Consider the following 27,878-nt stretch of genomic DNA (forward strand, 5'->3'; position numbering starts at 1 on the left):
GGATGTGAAAAGAAACATGTTTTAAAAGACAGAATAGTTGCCTATAGCTTTCTGCCCATCCCCAGCTAATGGGCCATTAAGATGGCCAGGCTAGCCCACTTTACATAATAAAGACTTCTCCTCACTGCAGCTGTAGGGGGGAAGGGATATTACTCAACTCTCCACATAGCATCTGAGAACTCATCTATACCTGAGAACTCATCACAGCCTAGAGAGTAGCCCCCTGCATGGCACCATGGGAGTCTGACAACCAATCAGAATGCATTTCTTACACAGGAACAGGAAACAGAGAGGTGGGACTGAACAGGTTATAAAAAGCCTAGCAAGCCCCTTCCTCAGCCCTTCTCTTCTTCTCCACCAACATTGAAGCATGTGATCACCTTTTCTGTTCAGGGCTCAAGCCATGTGGCCCTGTCCAACAATAAACCATCTTTCCAAGCAGCCTCCATGTCTCCAGTGTCTTCTTCCCCACTTGGAGCTCAACCCAGAAGGACATTTCTTTCAACAATACAATTAACTTAATTAAGATGATGGTTTTCAAAGAGTCTTATAAAATCCAGAAATATTTGCAGCCATCATTAACAACACCCTGAAGGCTAGATTAAGACTCTTAAAACGCACTTGGAAATGCACAAGCAAAAAAAGAAAATGTGGCTCTACTATTTGGTCTCCTTCAAGAGAAACAGATTGCAAAGTTTAATTCCCTTCTAAAAATAAAGCATGAGGCTCCAGGAATATTGCAGATTTTCAGTATACTATAAATCTGCATTTCATCAACAGATGTGAGATCAGTGTGAGAATCCTGTTCCAGATCTAGCCCTAAAACATGTGTGCAAATTGGAAGCATGGGAAAAATCGGGAGAAAATTCTACCTACGAAATGATTTTTTTTTTAATTGCAGCTTTCATGTAGAAACGGCAAAATCATCATACAGCGGTTAGTTGAGCAAATATAAAAAGGTTCAGTTATTCTGATGTTGCTTAAGGAAAACAAAGATATTTCTTTCAGCCTTTTAAAAATAAATCTCAGGAATGTGAAAAAGATGGTGTGGGGCCCTCAGCTGGCCAGAAAAATGTTTGCAGCTAGAAGGAACTGATTTTTTATGAACTGCATTTTTTCACTGACACATTCCAGATTAATCAATATACAGATGACAGATGTGATCACAGCTAACATCACTTCACCTGGATAGAATCAGAAGTGTAACTTATGCATGCCTCCCTAATCTAAAACTTACAGCACAATGCAGAATCCCCAACCAATAGTGATACATAAAGGTAAAGGTTCCCCTCGCACATATGTGCTAGTCGTTCCTGACTCTAGGGGGCGATGTTCATCTCCGTTTCAAAGCCAAAGAGCCAGCGCTGTCCGAAGACGTCTCCGTGGTCAAGTGGCTGGAATGACTCAATGCCGAAAGCGCACGGAACACTGTTATCTTCCCACTAAAGGTGGTCCTGTTTTTCTACTTGCATTTTTACGTGCTTTTGAACTGCTAGGTTGGCAGAAGCTGGGACAAGTAACGGGAGCTCACTCCGTGACACGGCGCTAGGGATTCAAACCGCCAAAGTGCCGACCTGTCTGGACGACAAGCTCAGCATCTTAGTAAACAGCACTGATCAAGCATTTTATAAAATTATAAACTTTTCCATTACCTTCTCCATTTTTCAGCACCAGCATCTGTAGTATAGTGAATTGCCAACTGAATCCTGAGGTGGAGATATATATATATATATATATATATATATATATATATATATATATATATATATATATATATATATATATATATATATATATATATATATATATATATATATATAATCAGCACAAATTTTAAAAAAACCACACACAAACATATATATATATACATATACATACATATACATACATATACATACATATACATACATACATATACATACATATACATATACATACATATGCATACATATACATACATATACATACATATACATACATATGCATACATATGCATACATATACATACACATATACATATACATACATATACATACATATACATACATATACATACATATACATACATATACATACATATACATACATATACATACATATACATACATATACATACATATACATACATATACATACATATACATACATATACATACATATACATACATATACATACATATACATACATATACTCATCTTCACCACATTATTTCTTCAATCTCATTAATCTTCTTGATTCTCTGCTCCTTCTACCCCATGTTTCAACCCAATTTTTTTTTAAAAGGATGGAAGGATGGAATAGGTTTAAGTATTGAAGATTAATTTTGCTACCAGTAAACAAATTTTTGTTTAGGCCAGTAATGCTTGTCTCAACATTTCAAAATATGCATGTTGGGCAATCCAAAGTTACATTTTTTCAAGAGGTGACGGGACTTTCTTGTTTTTCTTTGAAGATGTTTCGCTTCTCATCCAAGAAGGTTCTCAAAGCTGAAAAAGCGCCTTGGATGAGAAGCAAAACGTCTTCAAAGAAAAAACAGAAAGTCCAGTTGCCTCTTGAAAAAAGCACCTTTAGGACAACCATGACCTGGATAACCGAGAATCTCCACAGACATTTAGCTATGTATGTTGGACAAGTTGTCATGGATGAGGTTTCAAACACGACACAAATCTGTTGTGGCCCAGCAGGAGCCCTTGGAGCTGCCAATGGACTCCGATAGCGAGGGACCCTATGAGTCGGCTCTGGAAGATGTGGAGGACCCTGGGCAGGGTTCAGACTCCGAGCAGGGACCAAAGAGGCTGGTTGGCCACCAGGAGGCGCCTGAGGCATGGAGCAGTGGTGAAAGTCAGAGGGAGTTTGTCCCTGACGTCAGGCACTGGAGCAGTGGTGAGGAGCAAAGGGAGTTTGTCTCTGATGCCAGGCAGAGAAGGGCGGAGAAGCGAAGGCAGCAATTACAGAGACAGACTCATAGGAGATAATCAGGCCCAGGTGGTTGTGATTTGGCTCCTCCCAAGAGAGTATACAAGAAGAGACTTTGGGAGGAGACCTTTTGCAGGACACAACCGTTCATTACAAGCTGGAAAAGCTCTTGTGTGTATTGTATCTCTTGTCTGTGGGAGTCTGGGTTGCTGCCAAAGTCTTGTCTGTGAATAATTATTGTGAATAAAGCGTGGCTAACAGTAAGCTTGTGTCAGCATGACAATAGCAATAGCAATAGCAGTAGACTTATATACCGCTTCATAGGCCTTTCAGGCCTCTCTAAGCGGTTTACAGAGAGTCAGCATATTGCCCCCAACAATCTGGGTCCTCATTTTACCCACCTCGGAAGGATGGAAGGCTGAGTCAACCCTGAGCCGGTGAGATTTGAACCGCTGACCTGCTGATCTAGCAGTAGCCTGCAGTGCTGCATTTAACCACTGCGCCACCTTGGCTCTTATACTCACCGGACCGGGGGGGGGGGTCAGAACACAAATCTAAACAAGGGGACAATCACAGTACGCTACAGATAGTCGACTTTCAACCACAATGGAGTCGAAAATTTCAATTCTAAGCAAGACAGTTGTTAAGTGAATTTTGCCCCCATTTGATGACCTTTCTTGCCGCAATTATTAAGTGAATCATTGTGGTTGTTAAATTAGTAACACGGTTCTTAAGTTAATTTGGCTTCACCATTGACTTGGCTTGCCGGAAGGTCACCAAAGAAGATCACACGACGCTGGGACACTGCAACCGTCGTAAGTTCATGCCAGTTGCCAAGTGTGCAAATTTCGATCACGTGGCCACGGGAGTGCTGTAGCGGTCATATGTGTGGAAAAACAGTCATAAGTCACCCTTTTCCAGTTTTGAATGATCACTAAATGAATGGTTATAAATTGAGGACTACCTGTACATAGCTGACTTTCATCAGCTTCTATCTCAGCATAATCCAGGGGGGGGGGGGGGGGGAGACCCAGATGAAGCTGATATACCTAAATTCACCATCCTCTTTTATCTGGACTAGAGAGGTTTTTAACTTCTCTAGTCCAGAAAAAACAATGGATGATTACAAAAATTTTGGCCAAGACCCACAGGAACTCTTTCCTTTTTTGTTTTCCCTAGAACATTATTGTGAAGAAGCTGTTATGGGAGCTTCCTTCATCTTTCTGCGCCAGAGAGGTCAGAAAAGTTCAAACTAACAGTATTGGAACTGGAGAGCTGCAATGCATATTTCTGCCTCCTTCATAAGCACCAGGCCAAATGCCATCAGTTCTTATTCAAGGAAGGAAGCCAGCAAGGAAAGATCAGATGGCCCCTACTGGATATATTCCTTCCTTTATCCCCGCCCTTCCTCTCTTCCCCTTTGCCTTATAAATATTTAGTTAAAAACTTGAGCGCAGAACCGGTCTGTTGTTTTTAAGTGTTGTATGCCACGAAGGCGCAAATCAGTGGTGAAATTATTATTTTTTTACTATCAATTCTGTGGGCGTGGCTTGGTGGGTATGGCAGGGGAAGGATACTGCAAAATCCCCTTTCCTTCCCCACTCCTTGGGAAAGGATACTGCAAAATCCCCTTTCTCTCCCCATTCCAGGGGGAAGGATACTGCAAAATCCCTTTTCCCTCCTCGCTCCTGGGGAAACGATATTGCAAAATCTCCATTCCCTCCCCACTCCAGGGGAAGGATACTGCCAAATCCCCATTCCCTCTCCACTCCTGGGGTAATGATGTTGCAAAATCTCCATTCCATCCCCATTCCAGGGGAAGGATACTGCAAAATCCCCTTTCTCTCCCCACTCCTGGGGAAGGATACTGCAAAATCCCCTTTCCCTTCCCACTCTGGATGCCAGTCAGAGGTACCATTTGCCGCTTCTCCGAACTACTCAAAATTTCCGCTACCGGTTCTCCAGAACCTGTCAGAACCTGCTGAATTTCACGCCTGGCGCAAATGCAGAATAGTACATCCCAGGTAAAGGTTTGGTTCAGAAGCAGGGGTGGGTTTCTTGCCCCGTTCCAACCGGTTCGGTTGGAACGGGGCCGGCGGTGTCCTCGTGCACGCGTGTGGCGCACATATGCATACTAGCGTCTGTGCAATGCTCCAGCTGCTCCTGGAGGATCGCGCAGGTGCTGTATGCGTCCTGCGTATGCGTGGAAGCGCAGAACTCGTCAAAACCGGGTAAGGAGCGCGAGCGGGCGGGTGGGCCCTTCGCCGTTCCCAGAAGTTACTTACTTCCGGGTTCGCCGACCAACCGGTTCGCAGGGACCGCCGCGAACCGGTTGAAACCCCCCCCCCCCCTGTTCAGAAGTTACAAACATGTACCAAGTAGGTGCACTTACATGTTTCAAAGCAACTTCTGGAGACTGAATACAAATGGATGGACAGCCCCATCAAATACAGATAATAATAAAAGATGGTAGTAATTATAGGGTGTTCTCAAGCCATGTATATTTCAATAACTACACTTGATATCTCAGCAAGCATCTTAGTTTCTCAATCAAAAATGATTAGATTGTACTGATTATTTCAGTGTGATCAAAGAGGTAACAGTACTACCCAGAGTGCTGCGGCTTCCCTTAATTATAGTTCATATTGGAAATTTGGCAACATTTTGCAGCTGTATAAACTAGGGTTTCTCAACCTTGACATCTTTAAGCTGGCTGGGAAATCCTGGGAGCTGAAGTCCATATATCTCTAGCTGTGGTGGTGCAATGGTTACAATGAAGTATTGCAGGCTAACTCTGCCCACGGCCAGGAGTTCGATCCTGACTGGCTCAAGGTTGACTTAGCCTTTCATCCTTCCGAGGTCAGTAAAATGAGGACTGAGATTGTTGGGGAAAATATGTTGACTCTGTAAACCGCTTAGAGAGGGATGTAAAGAAAGCACTGTGAAGCAATTTATAAATCTTAAGTGTTATTGCTATCTTTAAGTTGCTACGTTTGAGAAACACTGCTCTAAACTATAAATTGCTGTTATTTTAAATAGCAAATGGCAACAGCACTTAAGACTTATATACCACTTCACAGTGCTTTGCAGCCTTCTCTAAGTGTTTTACAGAGTTAATATATTTCCCCCAACAACCCAGGTCCTCATTTTACTTACCATGGAAGGATGGAAGGCTGAGTCAACCTTGAGCCTGTCAGGATCGAACTCCTAGCTGTGGTCAGAGTTAGCCTGCAATACTGCATTCAACCCCTTCATGGATTACTGCCTTGTCGTGGTGAAGGGGCTTGCGTAGCTAAAGCCCATACTAAAAAGCAGAGACATCACCCTGCCAACAAAAGTGCATATAGTCAAGGCTGTGGTTTTCCCAGTTGCAATGTATGGCTGTGAAGGATGGACCATAAGAAAGGCTGAGCGCCAAAGAATGGAGGCCTTTGAACTCTGGTGCTGGAGAAGACTCCTGCGAATCCCTTGGACTGCAAGGCGATCAAACCGGTCAGTCCTAGAGGAGATCAACCCTGACTGCTCTTTAGAAGGCCAGATCCTGAAGATGAAACTCAAATACTTTGGCCACCTAATGTGAAGGAAGGACTCACTGGAGAAGAGCCTCATGCTGGGAACGATGGAGGGCAAAAGAAGAAGGGGACGACAGAGAATGAGGTGGCTGGATGGAGTCACCGAAGCAGTAGGTGTGAGCTTAAATGGACTCCAGAGGATGGTAGAGGACAGGAAGGCCTGGAGGAACGTTGTCCATGGGGTCGCAATGGGTCAGACACGACTTTGCAACTAACAACAACAACTGCATTCAAACCACTGTGACACCACAGCTCTTCAAGTACTGTTGAGAATGATAGATATCTCTCTCCCTCTGTCCCTCCCTCTCTCTCCCCCCCTCTCAATTAGATTATTGGGGAGAGCAAGCCATGTATTGTAGGCACATCATTATCTAACATTTTTTTCTCCCAACCGGTTCTTGGTCTTGTCATTGTGCTATAGGACACATCTTCCTTTGTATTACTGTTCACATTAATAACACTGGATCATTATTATTTTTTGGAGTTTGAATTTAGAAAGTGAGTCACTCTTCAGAATGACTGATGGGGGCTCTCAGTCCCTGCTGGGTCTGCAAAGGAATCTTAGAATAGGACTGACCTTGATTATAGTATTGACCTACTATTTCAGAGAGAAACGTAAAACTTCAAACACATGGTGATTTAAGAGAGAGAATCCAGCAGTTCAGCTCTTTGGCACTCAAGGAAAAAGATCTTCAAAACAAACCTCAATAGTGACATATTCATAGATAACCTTACCTTCTTTTGACAATGCGGTACATGTTAACATTCATTGGCATAACATTCAATTTCACAGAACCCACAAGATAGCAACCGAAATGTTGCTTCGTTCTGCTCTAAAAATACTGAAGCATTGTAGGAGAAAAATAAACTAGAGCAGTGTTTTTAATATTAAGTAATCAGTCAAAAGCAGTGCTACCTAGGATAGATTATCATTTAACATTTTGCATTCAAATACTTAAACCCCTTGGGAGAATACCAACAGAAACTAGGCTACCTGTAAATGATTCAGGAAATATAAAACTATCAACACATTATTTGGGTTACAATATATAATATCACTGTGACTAGTCGAGGAGGAGAAATGCGGGGAGCATATATTCATTATTCATTTAAAAATAGACTGGACCTTCTCTTACCACTGGTTCTAGGTATCTTTAAAGAAAGCGAGCATCTTCAAAATGTACGTGAGGGAATGTATTCATTGCTGTGATATTTATCCTGGATTACAAATTGCCTTGCCTTTTGGGCTACTTCAAATAATTTCCATTCATTGTACACCTACGATTCCACGATAAAGACAGAATCTATTTGGAAATTGTAGCTATAATCTTTTTGTATATACACAGAAAGAAATAGATTACATTCATAACATACTTTACTTCCCCTAAATTGTAGGAAATAGCTTGTCAGAAAAGTCACCAGCTAAAGTAATAAAATGGAATATCATATTATATTAACCTTATAGGTGTACCTCTAAATCTAAACATTTTCCTGATACACATATACACACACTGCAGTTTTTTTTTGGGGGGGGGGGAGAATCCAATTAACAAAATCAATACACAAGAGCTCAAATTCAGGCAATATATGTTTTTAATACCCAAGCTAATAATCTGGAGAATGCATGATTATGCTAGAGATGACAACCTTAGTGTCTAATTTGTCTACCTCTTCTGAAGCAGGTGACAATACCTTATTTGCATTTGAAAGATAAACAGGCTTGGGTATGGTTAGTGCTTAATAGCAGACTATCAATTAAGATAGGCCTGGGGGGAAAAATGCCAGAAGGAAGCAATGGTAAACAGCTTCCAAAAATGTTGCCAAGAAAACTGCATGAACGTGTCTATCAAATCACCATGAGCTGACCTTGAGTTACTAATCCAAGCTCCAGATAATATAAAAGAATCAATGACCCCAGAAGCATGAGACATTTGACAGAGCTCTTCGCAAGACAAATTATTCTGTCAACACACATTGCACTATTAACTCCCTGAACTGTGGACTTCACAGTTCTATCAACACAGGTTATCCACAAATGTATAACTACAAGGCTATGGGGTTCTGTTTGTACAGGCAGTAATAACCCTAAGGTAACATTAATTTTGACTGCATAAAGTCTTATCCTCAAATTTCATAGTGGAAAAATATGGAGTAATCACACGGCAAAGAGCTTACCAAAAAGGTCTGTAAATATTCCAAATCCTTTTTTCCCCTTTTTCTTATTGTGAAAATGCTATTTTATATCTTACATATGAGGATTATGCCAGGAGAAAATAAATGCTTTAGCAAAGAAACCATTAATTTTAGCATTAGCGATGATGCCAAAGATAGCAGTTAAAAGATTCCACAAGATAATTCAATCTCAAGAATGTAAAATATCTGTTCTTTTTCAGTGTAACTGCAGCGCAAACATAACTTGAGACTTTTCATATATTGTAAATGAATACTAAAGTGCATTTGAACGACAAATGCATAGTTTTAGTTTTGCCAATAGCAAAAAAGTATTTTGTACATACTAAACACTGGGCACTATTGATTATCAAATGGAATGCTTCATTACAAACAGAATAGTGGACTTTTTATAGAAATGCAGAGGCTAGATTTTCACATATTTGTTCCATGTGTTTGAAAAAATAGTGGAGAAAAATGGTCTTTATTTAATTAAATAATACTGCTCTCATTTGAAAGATATCACATTTGATTTGCATCCAAAACCAACATTTAATGTAATATATTAATAATGCTACTGTATTTATATTCTGCATCACTTGCGGCATAATATAGTCAACTGAATATCTAAAATAATTGCAGGGGTAGCTTTTCAGAGGCTTCTAAAGTCAACCTTTTTCGTCTGCATTCACCAACTAATAAGGGAAAGTTTTCTTTGAGGTTTGGTAAAAAATAAAGGACATTGAGATTAAAAATACATTCTCTTCGACTGAAAAATAAAGGCAATTTATGAGCTAGTTTTGTAACATTTGAAATATTTCATAGGCACTGAAGCAATATTAATTCCATATAACTGAATCCATTTAAACTGCTTGAATATATTTACTATGCAAATGAGAGAATTCAAATCTAAGTAGCATTATATGTAGCCAGCCTGAAGGAGTTCCATCAATCTGCTTTTAAATGCACAGCTTCAGCTGCTCAAAACACTCTCTCTATATAATAAAGTTGGGAAATATGGAAAACAGCAGAAAGTAAATACAGAAATAAAAAGTCCTTTTTCTGAGGTAAACAGGTCAGGCTTGATGACAAGATGGGTGGCACATAAATGGAATAAATATGTCCCAACGCTGTTCTGTCACCCTGGACTAGGACCATATTTCTTATAGCCTATACTTAGTTTGTAATATAAAATATAGGTTACTAGCTGATAACCTGGTGTTGCCCAGGTATTTATTCATAGGGGGAAATGTCCAGACCAAATGTAATTTCTAATGTTGGATTTTCCCCCTTACCAGAGGGAGCCCCCTTGTGGAGTACTGTGAAGCTGTTACCATAGCAACTCCACTGCTGTACAGTAGAAGTCAGTACAGCAGTACGGCACAACAGGCTGCATCTTAACAGAATGCACACCCATTGGGGTGTTAGGCGTGTCTTAGCCCCACAATATTTTTAAGCCCCCTTATGGAATACTGTGAAGCCGTTAGCATGGCAACTCCACTGTGCTGTACAGTAGAATCCAGTATGGCACAATGGGCTGCATCTTAACAGAACGCACACCCCGAAGGGTGTTGGGGTGTCTTACCCTAAGTATTTTTCTCCAGAGAGTAAGTCATCTGTGTACCAATTTTGGTTGAAATTGCTCGAGGTGTTCCAGAGCTATGCTGGAACATACACACACAGAGCAGTTTTTATATATAGAATGGAATAGAATAGAATAGAATAGAATGAGAAGTATCAGGGCACATTCTTTATTCTGGCTGGCAATCACTAGAAATAGATTTACTCCCCTTTCATAGCTAATCAATCATAGCTAATCAAGTCCCTAATAACAATGTCTTTTTGTGTTTTTTATCTTGCTAAACAGGTGCTTCTCAGACTGCCATATCCATTTCCCTCTAAGGTCAGAGAATCAGGTTTTCTCTCACAAAGAAATGTTAATACAGGTAAGTTCTCGAATTAGAACTATTTCTCTAGTGGCCAAAGTTACAATGGCACTGAAATAAGTGATTGTGACCGTTTTTCACACTTACAACCATTGCAGCATCCCCATGCTCACATAATCAAAATTCAGGTGCTTGGCGGCCAGTTGATAATTGTGAAGGTTGCTCTTCCCGTGGTCACCACCTGTAACCTTCCCAGGTGGCTCCCATCAAGGAAAGTCAATGGGAAAGCAAGATTTGTTTAACAACTGCATGAACCACTTAACAAGTGCAGTGATTTGCTTCACAACTGTGCAAAAAAAAAGGTCATAAAATGGGGCACATCTTACCTAGCAACTGTCTTGCTTAGCAGCAGAAAATCTGGGCTCAATTATGGTCGTAAGTTGAGGACTACCTTTATTCCCTATGGGAGGGGCCATTCACCTTCCACCTGTGCCTTTACTCCCAAGTCGGCCCTTGTTCCTTAGCTGTTCCCTTCTCCTGGCAGCTCTGTGCATGCGCACATTGGGAACAGGCTCCAGCTGTTCTTCTCCCCCACTGATCTCCGACTTGAAATGACACTCTTAGCATCAAAGTCAAAACCCAAGCAATTCGTTGTCATTATCGGCAGATGTATCTGCTCCAATTCCTTTGTAAATGACCGTTTCCATCAACTGGCAGCCTTTTTCTACATGTCATAAGTCAAGATTCTCTTAAATGAACAGAATACTTTTGAAAGGGAGACAAGAATCACATGATTTCATCAACTGCCTGTCAGACATTTACGAGGTAAGAGCTAAAGCAAATTGACTACTTCAACACTTCTCTGACTCTCAAGTTGGGAGAAATATAATCTTCTACTGTATAAATTGACCTTCGGTTCAGACCAGAATATGGCCAGCTGAGGAGGAGGAGAATCAATAGAAAATAGTTTTCAGGTTCATAATAGGAAATAAAAGCACAGCATGTCTTTGGCATCTGTTTGTGTCTCCTTAAGGAGGCCTGACTGACATATTTTTCTGACCAAGATCGGGAAGCAGACTCCTTGTCCCGATAAACTCTCTTTTATTTAGGTTAAACGGAATTCCTCTCCAGCAAAGTCCCGGCAAACAGTCTTTCATGAGATTTCACAACTACAGACCTTGATCAGGCTTGGAGAGCTGCCAGGCCGATATCTTCCAAACACCATGCTGTAGCAGCAAGTACTTGGCAAGAAGTCAGGAACAGATCTTCGCCCTAATGAATTGAACTAATTGTCTCCTGCAAACTCACCTTCCCTTTCGCTCCTCTTTATTCCCTATAGGAGGGGCCATTCACCTTCCACCTGTGCCTTTACTCCCAAGTCGGCCCTTGTTCCTTAGCTGTTCCCTTCTCCTGGCAGCTCTGCACACGCACACATTGGGAACAGGCTCCAGCTGTTCTTCTGCCCCACTGATCTCCGACTCCAAAGACAACTGATATCTGTCAGACTGCCCTGCCCACCCACCCCCGCCCATCGAAGTCTTCCCCAGATTCCAAGATTGGCTCATGTTCCTCCCCAACCTCCTCACTGTCTGAGTCTGCCACTAGCTCCGCTAGTGTATTGAGAAAAGAGTATGGCAAGAACTAATTTTTATGGAACCAGAAGGTTCCTTCCTGTTGTGGTGCTCCTAATCCCAGTAAGTTGAAGTTTGTTTGTTAATTGTCCTGCCATTATTGTTTTTACAACTAATTCCAGGTGGCAAACCTATCCAACACACCTTCCACCTCCAACACACCTTCCTGTGATGTAAGATGGGCTGAGAGAGAAAGATCAAGATCATCCAGCTGTTTCTCACGGCTAATGTGGGCTTGAACTTTCTAGCCTAGTGCCTTAAACCACTAGACCAGGGGTCAGCAACACGCAGTTCTGGAGCCACATGTGGCTCTTTCATCCCCCTGCTGCGGCTCCCTGTCGCTGGTCGGCTCCACAATTGATAGGGCTTTCAGTTCGGACAGGTAGAGGAAGAAGGATGCTGCACTAGGAGGAGACTCTATGGTGGGGGAACCGGACTTCTGGTCAGCTCCAGCATTGAACGGGAGGCTTCCAGTTAGGACCTTTGTGGCTCTTTGAGTGTTTAAGGTTGCTGACCCCTGCACTAGACCAAATTAGCTCAAAGTTTACAGTACAAAGCAATACGCAGGTGGTCACTTTTAAAGCTATCAATAAAGCTCCCCCCAAAAAACAACTATAGAGTTACTATGAAGCTCCACCACCAGTTCCTGCTGTGCTGTGTTCCTACGGCAAGTGGAAGTGTTCCTAGGAGGGATGAGCAAAGAACACTAGAACTGCATGTCAAAAATGCAGGGAGTCCTGTATTTACATTCATTTGTTTAGAAATTGTTCAAAATTATAACAGCACTGAAAAAGGGACTTACAATTGGTCCTCCCAATTACAATAGTTGCCGCTGCTACTAATGCTAGGCTGCCTGCCTTGAGTCTGGGAGGGGGAAAGTATAAATCTTAGCCTACCTGCATAATCAAGGTTGCTGCAGCTCAAACTGAGAGGGAACTCCTGTTACATGGAGCTAATTCTCAGCCTGGGCTGTGACAGCACCAAGCAAACCTGTCTAGGACTCCTCGCAAGTTAATAGCCAAGATTATTACGGTAGCAGTTGATTAAATATATTATTGCTGTCAGTTCCCAAGAATCAAGGACCTGTGCAGTTACTTCTGATGTATTTACTGTTGTTTGCCTACAGACAGAATCTTGCCGGACTAAAGCAATTAGGTGCAATAACTATAGATACACTCTGTGAATTGCTAAGGAGGACCCAACCTTGTTCTCTTCCTGCTTACCAGACATTCCAAGCTGTCTGTCTTCCCTATGAGAAAGAGCCCTTCCCTCCTATGACTCTGGACTACATTCCAACACAATTAATTAGTTTTAAAATGCAGTATTACATTTTATTCTATTTTAATTTTATTTATTTTTTTTAATATTTCCTGAGTGCGTTTTAATCCCGTTTCAGCCGTGCTCAGGACTGCTGTGGGTTGGCAGGGCGCCCATGGGCCGCATGTTTGATACTTCTACTCTTAAACAATGTGACAGGGTAAGAAAAAGGAAAGATGAGATGGGAAGAATTGAGGCCAGCTGATCTTTCAGGGCTGACTGATGTTGTTAAGGTTCTTTAGCGCTGTTCAGGTCCCACGGGACCCAACTGTAGATATTACTTATGTAAACAAAAGGCATTTGGGGACGGAGGCAAGGAAGTCATCTTGGTCATTCTGGGATCTGTTGTATCCCATGTGTCAGCCTGCCCACTTTGTTATGCATTCTTTAAATATAGTCTCACTTGTAATGCCTTAAGCAAAGAAAACACAACATGAAGACATAATGCTTTTGCATCTGCAGTGCAAATGAAGTACCAAGTTTTTGAAAAACTGCTCTGACATTCAGTTGTTACCTCTTCCTTTGCGGGAAGTTAAATAAGGGCACTGGTAGTCCTCGACGTACGACCACAATTGAGCCCAAAATGTCTGTCGTTAAGTGAGACACTTGTTAAGCGACTTTTGCCCCATTTTACGACCTTTCTTGCCACAGCTGTTAAGTGAATCACTGCAGTTGATAAGTTAGTAACTCAGTTGTTAAGTGAAACTTGTTTCCCCCTTCTTACTGTCTGTGAGAAGGTCTCAAAAGGTGATCACATGACCTTGGGACACAATTTGTTCATATTAATATAAATATGAACCAGTTGCCAAGCATCTGAATTTTGATCACGTGATCATGGGGACGCTGCAAAGGTCATAACGGTGAAAAATGGTCATATGTTGCATTTTTCAGTGCTGCTGTAACTTTGAATGGTCACTAAATAAACTGTTGTGAGTCGAGGACTGTCTGTAAAAGTAAATATTATTTTTAATATTTCATTTATTCATCGTATTTATACGGCCTGGCTGTCTCACAAATAAGTGTCTCTCGGCAGTGTGCAACAAAACTAAAAACAATATATAAAAAGGTTTAATATTATTACAAACTTTAAAATTATGAAGAACTAAATTAAAAAAATAATTCGTTTTAAAATGCAGCATTTTATCTTATTCCAAAAAATAAAAAATACAAATTATTCAGCAAAAAGCAGGTGTTAAAATTATACTGGAACCCTCTCAACGTGGCACCAGTCCCCTGGGGTCTTCCAGGTCTTTTGTTATCCATATGAGGCTAACGTGAGTCGAATATACTTTGATAGCAAGTGGTGGTGGTGTAATTTAACTGTCAGCGTTCCAAGTATCATGTAGAATTAAATCAGAGTCCAAGGCAAAACGATCCTTTTCGTTCCAATTTAATAAAGCAGACATCTTAGGCACATCTGTGTTAATCCCAATACTGGAAATGACATCAGAATTCCACCCAGTTAAAAGTTCATGATCTTGTCCCCACACCCACAATCCATCACATGTTCCAATCTTCTTCTTCCACGCTAGCATCCACACTCAGATTCTTCCGGTCAGGTGTACTGGTGCGGAGACAAAGGATAACCTTGGCTTCTAGTAAAGAATGAAAACAATACATTCCACAATCTCACTCCTGTCTATTCCGCCCTCCCATCGACTAATGAAACAGCATAATGAAATAAGAGAAAGTGTGGCAGGCCAAAATTCTAAAAGGAATATAAATGCAGGCCTGACATTAACAACTGGTTCACCCGAACCGGTGTGAACCGGCTGAATCCCATCACTGTATCCATCCATCCAAAGATAAAATAAAAACTAATAATAATAACCTGGAGACAGAAGAATAGAGGGGAAGAACTGGAGAAAAATCACAAAATTAAGGACCTGCGAATAGAAGTAGAATGACTATGACAAAAGAATGTAAAGTTAATACTGATAGTAATAGGCATCTTGAGTGCAATCCCAAAACATCTGAAGTACCACTAGAACAAGTAAACAGTGGAACGACTTGCCTCCACAAGTTGTGGGTGCTCCAACACTGGAAGTTTTTAAGAAGTTGGACAACCATTTGACTGAAATGGCATAGGGTTTCCTGCCTGAACAGGGGGTTGGACTAGAAGATCTCCAAAGTCTCTTCCAACTCTGTTATACTTTGAGAACAATTTCCCTTGTTTTAAAAAGGATGAGAGTTGGGCTTTTGTGTGTTGATGTGTTGAGAGGGGGGGGGGTTTCCCCTTAGTAACAGGTACTAGACAGGTGAGTACAGGAAATCCGAGACTTCAGCAGACAAAACTAAGTTACACCTGGCTCTTGTTTGTACAGTAGTCATGGCATTTCAGAGCGCATGATTTGAGACTGTGCAATCTCTTACCTATGGGTGGTTCATGGGTCTGGTTGTCAGATGATGCATAAATGGCTTCTAAGGTTAAGAGCCATGTAACAGGTTGTACAACTCAACAAAGTGCTTGTTCACAGAAAGTGCAGTGTGCATGTTGAAACACATTAAGTGCAGAGTCAGCTCTCCTTTGAATACTTAATTAATCTGTGATAGGAGTACCAGCTTTTCAGGTTATTTTTGTTTTGTTTTGTTTTTGCTGGGACTGCAAATGGACAACTTAACCTCATTCGGAGTTTAATGTTACTATCCAATTTCCTCTTCCATATTCATATGTAAAAATCACTGTTGTTGGTAACAGTATGATCACATTATGGTATCGCGGGATCTAAAGTTCTAGCTGAGGTAAACTCAAGTCCCATTTCATACTTTTACAAGGAAGATAAAAAGATTCTTGGATACTCAATAAAGAAATCACAATCTTAAATCAAGAGCTTAAATATGCTGTGCATTGTGTTACCTGATATTCAAGAAGCCACATTTCAATGAATTCAATATTCAACTATATAGACCAGGGATGTCAAACTCAAGGCTCTGGCCCACAGGGTGTTTAGATCTGGCCCGCGGGGCCGCCCTGGAAACAGTGAAGGGCCGGCCCTCCCGAGCTCCATTTTCGCTGGCAGACGGTTGCAGATTGCTGTCGCAGGCAGAAACGGAGCTCAGGAGCCTGTTTTCTCTGGCAGAGCACTTGGGGCACCACGGGCGTGATGTTGAGCTGGCCATACCCACCCCAGCATCAGCCGCTCCCCCCCCCCGAGGTCAAACACAACCCAGATGCGGTCCTCAATGAAATCGAGTTTGACACCCCTGATATAGACAGAATAAATAAGGAGAATGTAGTAGCATTGTTTCTGTCAGTGAAACGCAAGGCAAAGCCTGTGGGAGGAGTCAAGAGAGGAATTAGCCTGGAGTCATTACTTCCCACAAAAGATTTAAGTCTTTAAGTTCAGCCTCTCTTGAATTCCATTAGCTTTTATTTAGCATCAATTTAGTGCTGAGCTTTAGTTGTATATAGGCATGAGCAACACATCAACTTGAACTTAATCTGTGGTTCCTATTCTTAATATGCGGTTCTAAAACCCCTTTTCACTCTTTTGCTGACCTGGAACCCGTCTGTTTTGCCATATTCCATCCAGACAATGCTTCCAGTCCTGCATATTTGCTTTCCGTTTAGAGCTAATTGTAAAGTGCAGCTCTGATTTTCACCACACACACTGACAACTATCTTCTTTGCTTTTTCCCATAGAATATTCATTAAAAAAAATCCCTGGATCTTCCAGGTGGTGGAAGATGAGCATCAATATTCTTTTTAGTGAGCAATAGCTTCTGCCTTGCTACTCTCAATTAAATTGAATTCTTACCCAGTGCTTTTCTGATGGTAGTCATGAACATTAATGTTAGTCAAGTTGCTCTTCGACTGATTTTGACAGCAATGCCCACACTTGGGAAGATTCACTCTTGCCCTTAGTCTTCTCCATTACAAGTCAATGTCTCTGCAGACCAATGGTTCCCAGAGCTTTAGAAATAATTCAGTAACCTTTTCCAGATGGCGAGGCAATTTCTTTTTTACAGAGGTCTTCATAAATTTATTCTGAATTACTGTGATGTTCCTTGATGATGTGAACATTGTAATGAGTAGAACCAAAGCTTGTGAGACATTTTCAGAGCACAGCTTGGTCACAGAGAGGCAGTTTGGTTTAGTGGTTAATGTACCAGGCTAGGAACCAGTCCTGACTTAGTCATGAAAGCCAGCTGAGTGACCTTGAGCCAGTCATTCATTCTCAGACCAATTCAGACCAACCCACTTCACTTTAATAAAGGTGGGAGACAAATAAAGCAACAAACAACTGGTTCAAAATCAGCCCTAGGTATTTAATGAGATACTCAAACAAATAACTGAATTAAACTAGGCTCTTGTTTACTTTTTCATATTGCACTGCATGTTCTATTAGTTTATGAAATAAACCCAAATGATGGTCTTTCATTTTCCTGTAGTTTCGGCGGGAGGGGCTACAACAGTTTGTTACAGCCTGATTGGTCCAGAGATTGCGGGATTTTTCTTAAGTATCCTCATTTCCCTCTCGGCTCCCAGTTTCCCTCAGTCTTTGGTCCAGCTGTGGCTCCAGTGAGGTACTATTTAACTTAGTTTATGTTGTATGAATAAAGAACTGTCAGCTTACTTTGAGTTACCTCCCAAACCCTAAATATGTTACTTAGGTGACAGATACAAATAGCTAATAGAAACACATGCTTCTGAAGCAAGAATACAACTTTTTTGATTCTCATTAGACCCTGGTTTAAATCGCTACGGTTTTGTTATCCTTTCCTGTTTGCTGGAATTAGCCTCCGAGGTTATATATAAATCAGGCTTAAGTCAACTGTACAAATACAGTTATCAATGCTAGCAAATAAAAGTTTTATCAGAACAAACATGGCCCAGAAACACGAAATCATACAAGCTGTTGACTGTTTGAGTGAGTGAATATGTATGATTCGGAGGACCTGGTGGGATTTGCGGGGGCCACCGGGGTGGTTGGGGGAACTACATCCACGGGAGAGGGTCGGAGCATTGCGGTCATAACAGGGAGGGGCAGATACGGCGGGGACTTTAGGGCTGGCCATTACCGGGGAAGGAGGGTTCGCTATATCACAGAGATCCCTCCTTCCGGCCCTATGAGTCCCACTCCAAGGTCAGATGGCGCGAGCAGTCAGGACCCTGGTCTCAGGCTGCTGTCGCTAAATGCCAGGTCTGTTGTTCACAAGGCTCCCCTCGTCCGGGACTTGATAACAGACGAGGGCGCAGACCTGGCATGTATTACTGAAACCTGGCTGGGCACAGAAGGAGGAGTCCCCCTCGTAGAGATGTGCCCAGACGGATTTCAGGTGCTTCATTAGCCGAGAGCCCAGGGAAGGGGTGGCGGTGTGGCTATTGTAATCCGGGAGTCTTTAGTACCTCGTAGGATCCCTGCTCCGGAGCTTGTCGGGTGTGAGTCCCTACTGGTGACGCTGGACCTCAAGGGTCAAGTGGGTTTGCTGCTTACGTACCTGCCTCCCAACTGCGTTGCAGCAGCCCTCCCCTCGCTCCTCGAGTCAGTAGCCGAGCTGGCAGTTGAGTTCCCTAGGCTTATGGTTCTGGGGGACTTCAATTTGCCTTCGCTCGGTGAACACTCTGATGGAGCGCAGGAGTTCATGGCTTCCATGACAGCCATGGGCTTGACCCAAGTAATTCGAGGCCCAACCCACTCAGCGGGTCACACGCTCGACCTCGTATTCCTCTCGGAGCAGTGGAGTTATGATCTTGGTCTGAGGGGAAATGAGATCATTCCCCTGTCGTGGTCAGACCACTGCCTACTGAGGCTAGACTTCCGGAGGCCAAACCCCCACCGTAGGGAGGAGGAACCGACCAGGTGGTTCCGCCCCAGGCGACTTATGGACCCAGTAAGGTTCCAGACGGAGCTTGGGGTTATTCCAGATTCTCTCGCCCACAGTTCGGCGGAGACTCTTGCTGCTGCCTGGCACTCGGCAGCATCAGAGTCTCTGAACCGGATTGCGCCACTACGGCCCCTCCGGGTCAGCGGCCCACGGAGGCCTCCTTGGTTTACCGAGGAGCTCCGTGAGACAAAGCGCCGGAGGAGACGCCTAGAGCACCTGTGGAGGTCTGATAGGTCCGAGTCGAGCCGGGCACTGTTGACAGCTTGCACCAAGGAGTATATTCGGGCTCTAAGAACAGCCAAAAGATCACACATTGCCTCCTTGGTAGCGTCCGCCGAGTCCCGCCCAGCCGCCCTGTTTAGGATAACCCGCTCCCTCCTAAATAGGAGGGAGACGGAGAACCCCTTACAGGGTAAGGCTGAGGAATATGTACAGTTCTTGGCGGACAAAGTTGCTCGGTTTCGATCGGACCTGGACTCCACTCTTGCAGATCCAGCCGAGACACAAGGGAATGATCTGGCAGACCATCTCTGGGTTGAGTTTCAGGATGTTGCCTCCGGGGATGTGGACAAGGCTATGCGAGCTGTGAGTGCCTCCACCTGTATACTGGACCCGTGTCCCTCCTGGCTGGTTGCCAACAGCAGTGAGGTGACACGAGGCTGGATCCAGGCGGTTGTTACCACCTCTCTTCGGGAGGGACACCTCCCCACCACGCTGAAGGCGGCGGTGGTGAGACCCCTCCTGAAGAAACCGTCCTTGGATCCAGCAATTCTTAACAACTACCGTCCAGTCTCCAACCTCCCCTTTGAGGGGAAGGTTGTTGAGAAGGTGGTGGCCTTCCAGCTTCAGCGTACCTTGGAGGAAGCTAACTATCTTGACCCCTTCCAGTCTGGCTTCAGGCCCGGTTACAGCACAGAAACCGCTTTGGTCGCATTGACCGATGATCTCTGGAGAGCCAGAGATGGAGGCCATGCGTCCATCCTGGTTCTCCTTGACCTCTCAGCGGCTTTCGATACCATCGACCATGGTATCCTTCTGCGACGACTGCCGGAGGTGGGAGTGGGAGGCACTGTTCTGCAGTGGTTCTCCTCCTACCTCTCGGACAGGTCGCAGTCGGTGTTGGTGGGGGGGCAGAGATCGTCCCCGAGGCCCCTTACTTGTGGGGTGCCGCAGGGTTCGGTCTTATCCCCCCTACTATTTAACATATACATGAAACCGCTGGGCGAGATCATTCGGAGGCACGGGATAAAATACCACCAATATGCGGACGATACACAGTTGTATCTGTCCGCCCCGTGCCAACTCAATGAAGCGGTGGAAGTGATGAACCGGGGCCTTGAGGCTGTTAAAGACTGGATGAGAGCTAACAAACTGGTGCTCAACCCGGAAAAGACCGAGTGGCTGTTGTGTTTTCCTCCCAAAAATTTGGTTAATGTTCCATCAATCAGGCTGGGGGGACAAAATTTATACCCCTCAGACAGGGTCCGCAACTTGGGAGTCCTCCTGGACCCACAGCTGAGTTTCGACTATCATTTGTCAGCTGTGACCAGGGGGGCATTTGCTCAGGTTCGCCTGATGCGCCAGTTGCGGCCCTACCTGAACCGGGAGGCCCTCACAACAGTCACTCGAGCCCTTGTGATCTCTAGGCTGGAATACTGCAACGTGCTCTACATGGGGCTACCCTTGAAGAGCATCCGGCGACTTCAGCTAGTCCAGAATGCGGCCGCGCGAGTGATCGTGGGCGCACCACGGTTCGCCCACATAACACCGATCCTCCGTGAGCTGCGCTGGCTACCTGTTGATCTCCGGGTGCACTTCAAGGTCCTACTTACCACTCACAAAGCGCTCCATGGTAGTGGATCTGGCTATTTGAGAGACCGCCTTCTGCCAATTACCTCCCTGCGTCCCATCAGTTCGCACAGGGTAGGCCTCCTCCGAATCCCATCCGCCAGTCAGTGCCGACTGGCGACTACGCGGAGGAGAGCCTTCTCAGTTGCAGCTCCGACGCTATGGAACAATCTCCCCGTGGAGATTCGCACCCTCACCACCGCCCAGGCCTTCCGCACGGCCCTTAAGATCTGGCTATCCCGTCAGGCCTGGGGATAAAAAATCTTAGTTTGTCCCCTCCCGAATGATGAATGAATGTTGTGTTCTATTTTTAATATTATGTATTGTTTTATGTCTTTTGTCTTTGTACCCCCCTTTCCCGTGTTTTGTAAGCCGCCCTGAGTCCCCTCAGGGAAAAGGGCGGCCTATAAATTATAATAAACATTCCAAACATTCCAAACATTCCAAGCGAAGATCCTGGAAGATTAAGTTGCTTTTTTGGGGGGGATTGTCAAAACTTTGCTTCCCCAAATTTTCTTCAAAGCAACAGGAGGGAGGGGGGGTTAAAGTATTGGGTATCTGTGATCAAGTAGTTCTCAGGAAAATGAAACAAAAAAGGAAGCAGGTGGATCTGCAGAATCCAATAATAGACCCACCAGCAAAACTAATTAGAGCAATTTATTCTCCTGCTACTCAAAGGCGGCTCTCAGTGGAAAGGTGAAGGTTTTATGTACTCTGAATAAATGAGAGCTTATTTCTTGGTCCAATCAATATCGGATAAGAATATGGCAACTTTGTCAAAGTCTTCAAAATACGGTCCTTTTCATTTTCAGAATCTTGCTTTTAAGAAATTCTAGAGGTTTCTGGATTTTAATGTATAGCTCTACACATGCCTTTCAGAATAACAGCTAAGAACCGGGTGACAGAAGCATTCAACTGCACAACCTCCAAAAACAAATGTGAAAAACAGTCTTTTCTACAGCTGGGATCTCAAGCTGAAAGGCATCGGGAGGAAGGAAAGATATTCTTTGTACTCAACATTCAAACATCTGTTCTGCGAGGCACCTCGATTTATTAATTATGAAATATAATATTCTACATTATGAAGAGGAGAAGTGCACATATTAAGATCGTCAAAGATAATTTCTGAAGTAGATCATTATTAAGACTGCTGGCATCAGTGTAGTATCCACTATTATAAAAGGGGCCTTTTAAGTCTCATCCGATCGTACTACATTATGATTTAACCCTTTTATTAATTAAAACTTATTTGCAACAGAATTTAGATGCAGAAAGTATCTGCCCACCTCCAAAGAAGCTGCTGGATTGTCCTCTCTTAAAAGGAACATATGGAAATGAAAACAAAATATAATCATTTGTTCACATTTTTAAAGGTATTTTTTTAATTCAGCAGGTTTCAAAACAGTTGAGGTTGGTAACCGAATGAAATAGGATATCACATTTGGGATTGAGGATAAATCTGTAAATTAAGAACTACTAGTATAAGCAGAACCTGGCGTTGCTGAGGTATTTATTTATAGGGGGGAAATGTCCGGACCAAACGTAATTTCTAATGTTGGATTTTCCCCCTTAGCAGAGGGAGTCCCCTTGTGGAGTACTGTGAAGCCGTTACCAGGGCAACTCCATTGCGCTGCACAGTAGAAGCCATTTTACGGCAGTACAGCAGAAGCCATTTTAAGGTACAACAGGGTGTATCTTAACAGAATACATATCCTGAGGGGTGTTAGGGGTGTCTTGCTCCCGCAGTATTTGTTTCCAGAGAGTAAGTCATTTGTGTAGAAAGTTTGGTTGAAACTTATATATAAACTGTTAAAGCACTGCACAGAACAATACAACAGTTGCGTTTCTGCTGTGCTCTTGCTAGAACACAGGAGGAGCTAACGTTTTCAGAAAATAAAGGTTCACTACTGTAAAATCTGCAAAATTCTTAAGTGGCTGACAGCAGATTAATAAGTCTCATTACAATTTCAGCATTCTTGAAATTATTTTCCAAATTACTACTGGATTAATTTTTCATAGTTTACTACAGATGCAGCTATTGCCTGTATAAATGTGTGCAACTTTTTAAAAATAAAGTGATTGTATTTATCATTTTTATATACTATATTATTGAAATTTTACTGAATCTGAAATATACACAGCAAAAACAGTGGTAAAAAGGAAACAGGCACCCAAGCAATGGAAAATAATCATGCTTTATACCACATAAAGATTCATATTTAAAGCAGTAAAATTCAAGGGTTCAGAGATTTTAGACTTCAGAAAGTTACACGCATTTGCACTAATTATAGATAGTATTTTGTCCAAATATATGCAAAATGGGGAACAGTTGAAAATCAAGAAATGAACAATGGAATTCTGGGAGAAAATATTGGATGAGACAATGTTATATAAAATCCACCTGTTAGATCAGAACATTAAAAGTAAAAACAGTCAGATAACTAAAACGGCAAAGCCACCTTAAAAAATTGACTCGGACTCAGATGTTAACTATTATCTTTTTGTGGGAAAGAAGTTTGATTAGATTGCCAGCCAACTGCAGAAATGAAGCTGGGGTTGATGAGTTCCCTTCCCCTCTCGATCTGTGTGGCTGTTGGTGATTTTTAAATGCCTGTATTTGTAGTCTTTGTGTTTCCCTTCCCTGCTTGGGTTTGTGCGCCGCCCTGAGTCCCGCTGGGAATAGGGCGGCATATAAATAAAACGAAACCTAAACCTAAACCTTTCTTTAGAATTACTTCATTCAGATTTCAGATATCGTTTTGGAATGGAAACCTGCCGGGAAAGAAGAGCGAGTTAACTGTAGATTATTTTCTGCAGATCATCTTGTTAGTTTATGGACAGTCTGTCTGAATTAAATGTATAACGTCTGATGCTGCGATCATCCCACTTGTACAGGATGACTGCTCTACTACTTGAGATTCTTTGTACGGTCTTCACACAAAATTATTCTAGCTTTTATGCTCCTATCAACATCTACAGAGGTTGTCTTGGACAGATTATCTACAGATTGGCTAGATTATTTTCAATGATGACTGCCAGACAATCAAACCGGTCAGTCCTAGAGGAGATCAACCCTGACTGCTCTTTAGAAGGCCAGATCCTGAAGATGAAACTCAAATACTTTGGCCACCTAATGAGAAGGAAGGACTCATTGGAGAAGAGCCTAATGCTGGGAAAGACTGAGGGCCAAAGAAGAAGGGGACGACAGAGAATGTGGTGGCTGGATGGAGTCAGCGAGGCAGTAGGCATGAGCTTAAATGGACCCCCCGAGGATGGTAAAGGACTGGTAGGCCTGGAGGAACAGTATCCATGGGGTCACGATGGGTCGGACATGACTTTACAATGAACAACAACAAAAGCACTTGATGTTCCTGACCGAGGATAGCCCAACCCAACTCATATTACTCACAAGGTGTCTTCTATTGCAAACACTTCTATGTTCACATTAATATCACAACAACAGAAGTGTTTTTTTTTATCAGGGCAACCTCGTCTACCCAATTATGGGACAGAGCATACTGCTTCCGCTTTCGCCTTTCAGCCATACCTTTCTAGGATTCACTTCATCATTCCCCTGGCATAGCTGACAAAGGGAGGAAAGCCCATGGCTTAGAGGTTAATATATCTACCTAATATGCAAGTAGCCCAGGTTTGAATTCTAGGCGGCTATGGCTAGCTGATGAGAGCTAAATAGCTTGAAATAGATCTATACTAGTCTTCCTTTATTTCTTTGTCGGTAAAACATAAATATAACACATCACAACAGCAGACTCTTATGGAAATCCACGCACGTGAATATTCACTGCAACAGTTGTTTGCTCTCAACAGAGTGCAAGCATTTGCAACAACTGACATTATTAAGTGCTCTAGATAAAGAATGATTGAACAGACCTAATGGCATCCTAAATCAGTGCCAGGTGAAGTAATAAACCAGATGAAGGTCAATAAACTGAAACTCAATCCCAAAAAATAGATCTCCTATTCAAAAGATGGTTTGGCTTGCTCAGTGAAGTGATCTCCCAAATTCACCTTGTCACTGGAAGCAGAGATAGTTTGGGATTATCTTTTTATCAATTTAAACCTATATACACGCTATAATTCTGTCTGGATACGTGTAACTAAGCGTCCTTTGGTGATCCTTCATTTGGATTATTGCAATATTACTCATAGTGTTATCTTATAAAATGGCCAGACACTTATCTCTGTCTGAAATAGGATATCAAGACTGCTAACAAAAACGGTGCAATGTGGTTCTATAATATCAGTACTCTTACCAGTTTCATTTGCTTCCAAGGCATTTTGGGTACTCTTCAGAATGCTATTAACTTTAAAGCACCAGCCAACATTACTTAAAGGATCACAGCCTTCATACTTGCACAGCCCATAAAATTATATCCACTCAGTAAAGAAGATAATGCAATTAGTTTTTAGGGAATGATTTCCCACGATAGTGCAGTGCCTCTCCAAATAGATAGGCCAGTGTTTCTCAACCTTGGCAACTTGAAGATGTCTGGACTTCAACTCCCAGAATTCCCCAGCCAGCATTCGCTGGCTGGGGAATTCTGGGAGTTGAAGTCCAGACATCTTCAAGTTGCCAAGGTTGAGAAACACTGAGATAGGCGCACCTGATGCCTACAGTATATCACAGAAGTGAGTACACCCCCTCGCATTTTGTAAATATTTTTAGTCTATCTTTTCATGTGAAAATACTGAAGAAATGACACTTGGCTACAATGTAAAGTAGTAAGCATACAGCTTGTATAACAGTGTAGATGTGTTGTCCCCTCAAAATAATGCAACACACTGCCATTCATGTCTAAACTGTGGGCAGCAAAAGTGAGTACACCCCTAAATGATCATGTCCAAATGGGGCCCAAGTAGCCATTTTCCGTCCCTGGTGTCATGTGATTCATTAGTGTCTCAGGTGTGCAGGGAGAGCAGGTGTGTTAAATTTCACTCTCTCATACTGGTCGATGGAAGTTCAACATGGCACCTCATGGCAATGAACTCTCTGAGGATTAAAAAAAAAACGAATTCAGTGTTGTCACATGGAAAGATATACTTAAATATTTATAAAATGTGTGGGGGTGTACTCACTTCTGTGATATACTATATGTTGCTTTTAAAAATGGCAATTTCTCAGTTTTAACCTCCCCTCAAAAAATGCTGCTTTTTACCTCTTAGGCATTTCTGCTTTCTTCATTGTTAATTCATTCTCAGCCTTACTGAGTATGTCTTTTCTATTTTGGGATTCCAAAGTACTGCTAAAGCAGAAGCATAAAAATGCTGCTTTCAAAAATCGTATTAAAATCTATTGGAAGTAAAATGAGCAGAACAGAAGGCAGTAATTTTAAAGGTTGCAACTGGCTGAGCTACTGGTGGCAGAGCAAGCCTCAACAATTCCTTTCCCCAGATGTCAGTAACTATGCTAGCAAGTTCAACTAGTTGGGCTGAAAGTAATCAAGGAGAAGAGAAATCTCCCAATAACTCAGTGGCTAGGACACTGAGCCTGTGGATCAGAAAAGTCAGCAGTTCGGCGGTTTGAATCCCTAGTGTCGCATAACGGAGTGAGGCAGTGGTGAAATTCAAATTTTTTTACTACCGGTTCTGTGGGCGTGGCTTGGTGGCCATGGCGTGGCTTGGTGGTCATGACAAGGGAAGGTTACTGCAAAATTTCCATTCCCACCCCACTCTGGGACCAGCCAGAGATAGTATTTGCCAGTTCTCCAAACTACTCAAAATTTCCGCTACCGGTTCTCCAGAACCTGTCAGAACCTGCTGAATTTCACCCCTGGAATGAGCTCCCGTTACTTGTCCCAGCTTCTGCCAACCTAGCAGTTCGAAAGCATGTAAAAAATGCAAGTAGAAAAATAGGGACCACCTTTGGTGGGAAAGTAACAGTGTTCCGTGCGCCTTCAGCATTCAGTCATGCCGGCCACATGACCGCGGAGACGTCTTCGGACAGCTCTGGCTCTTTGGCTTTGAAACTGAGTGAGCACTGATCTCCAGAGTCGGAAGCGACTAGCACATATGTGAGAGGGGAACCATTACCTTTTCAGTGTCCTGAAAAACACTGCCATACTCTCTTACGTTTGAGAATTTAAAGAAGCTTCTACAATGCATTTTTTTAAAGAAATGCAAGGTCATAAAAGCAGGAGAAACTTTCCAAAGACCTCTTTGTTTATAGTATTCAGTGTTTAAGAGCAGAATCAATTCAGTTTTACTTCAAGGATAGTAGAAACCTTGCCAGGTTATTTATAAGGCTTTGAAAATACAGAATTTTGCTCATTGCTACAAGCAACACACCTACAGCAATCAACACTAATGTTTAGTGTTGTAAAGTAAGATGCAATGTATCCCTTCTTAAACCAGATTCCTCACCCTACCTCCAGGCTGGGATTTAATGGAAATGTATTAAATATGGTAAGGACTAACTATAGTACCAGGGATTCAGCTGAGATATTAACTGCTAGAACAATTGAAATACTAGCAATAAATCAACGGGCCTCTCTGTATTTCTTATGTGTAAAGTATTTTCAGGCCTGGGCAGGCTACAACCTGAAATAAAAACATCTGTAGCAGATGTTCCAGTCGGGGTTATTTAAAACTCTTAGAATTCCAACTGCTTTAAGCTCAAAATGTCCCGTTCTGAGTTTGAAACAGGTATTTTGAACCTGAAACAAGCTGATCTGACAATTCCAGAAGCGTC

The 27,878-nt window shown here is 42.6% G+C and overlaps 1 protein-coding gene across 1 annotated transcript in view; it reads right to left on the reverse strand.

Annotated features, from left to right (window-relative positions):
* LOC106542178 (pleckstrin homology domain-containing family A member 5) overlaps positions 1–27,878 on the reverse strand; it is a 219,322-nt gene that overhangs the window by 149,399 nt on the left and 42,045 nt on the right. The window lies entirely within an intron of this gene.

Source organism: Thamnophis sirtalis, unplaced genomic scaffold, assembly GCF_051295495.1.
Source record: "Thamnophis sirtalis isolate CommonGarterSnake01/CBP01778 unplaced genomic scaffold, rThaSir2_p1.2 scaffold_9, whole genome shotgun sequence".
In the NCBI taxonomy this organism is placed as follows: domain Eukaryota; kingdom Metazoa; phylum Chordata; class Lepidosauria; order Squamata; family Natricidae; genus Thamnophis; species Thamnophis sirtalis.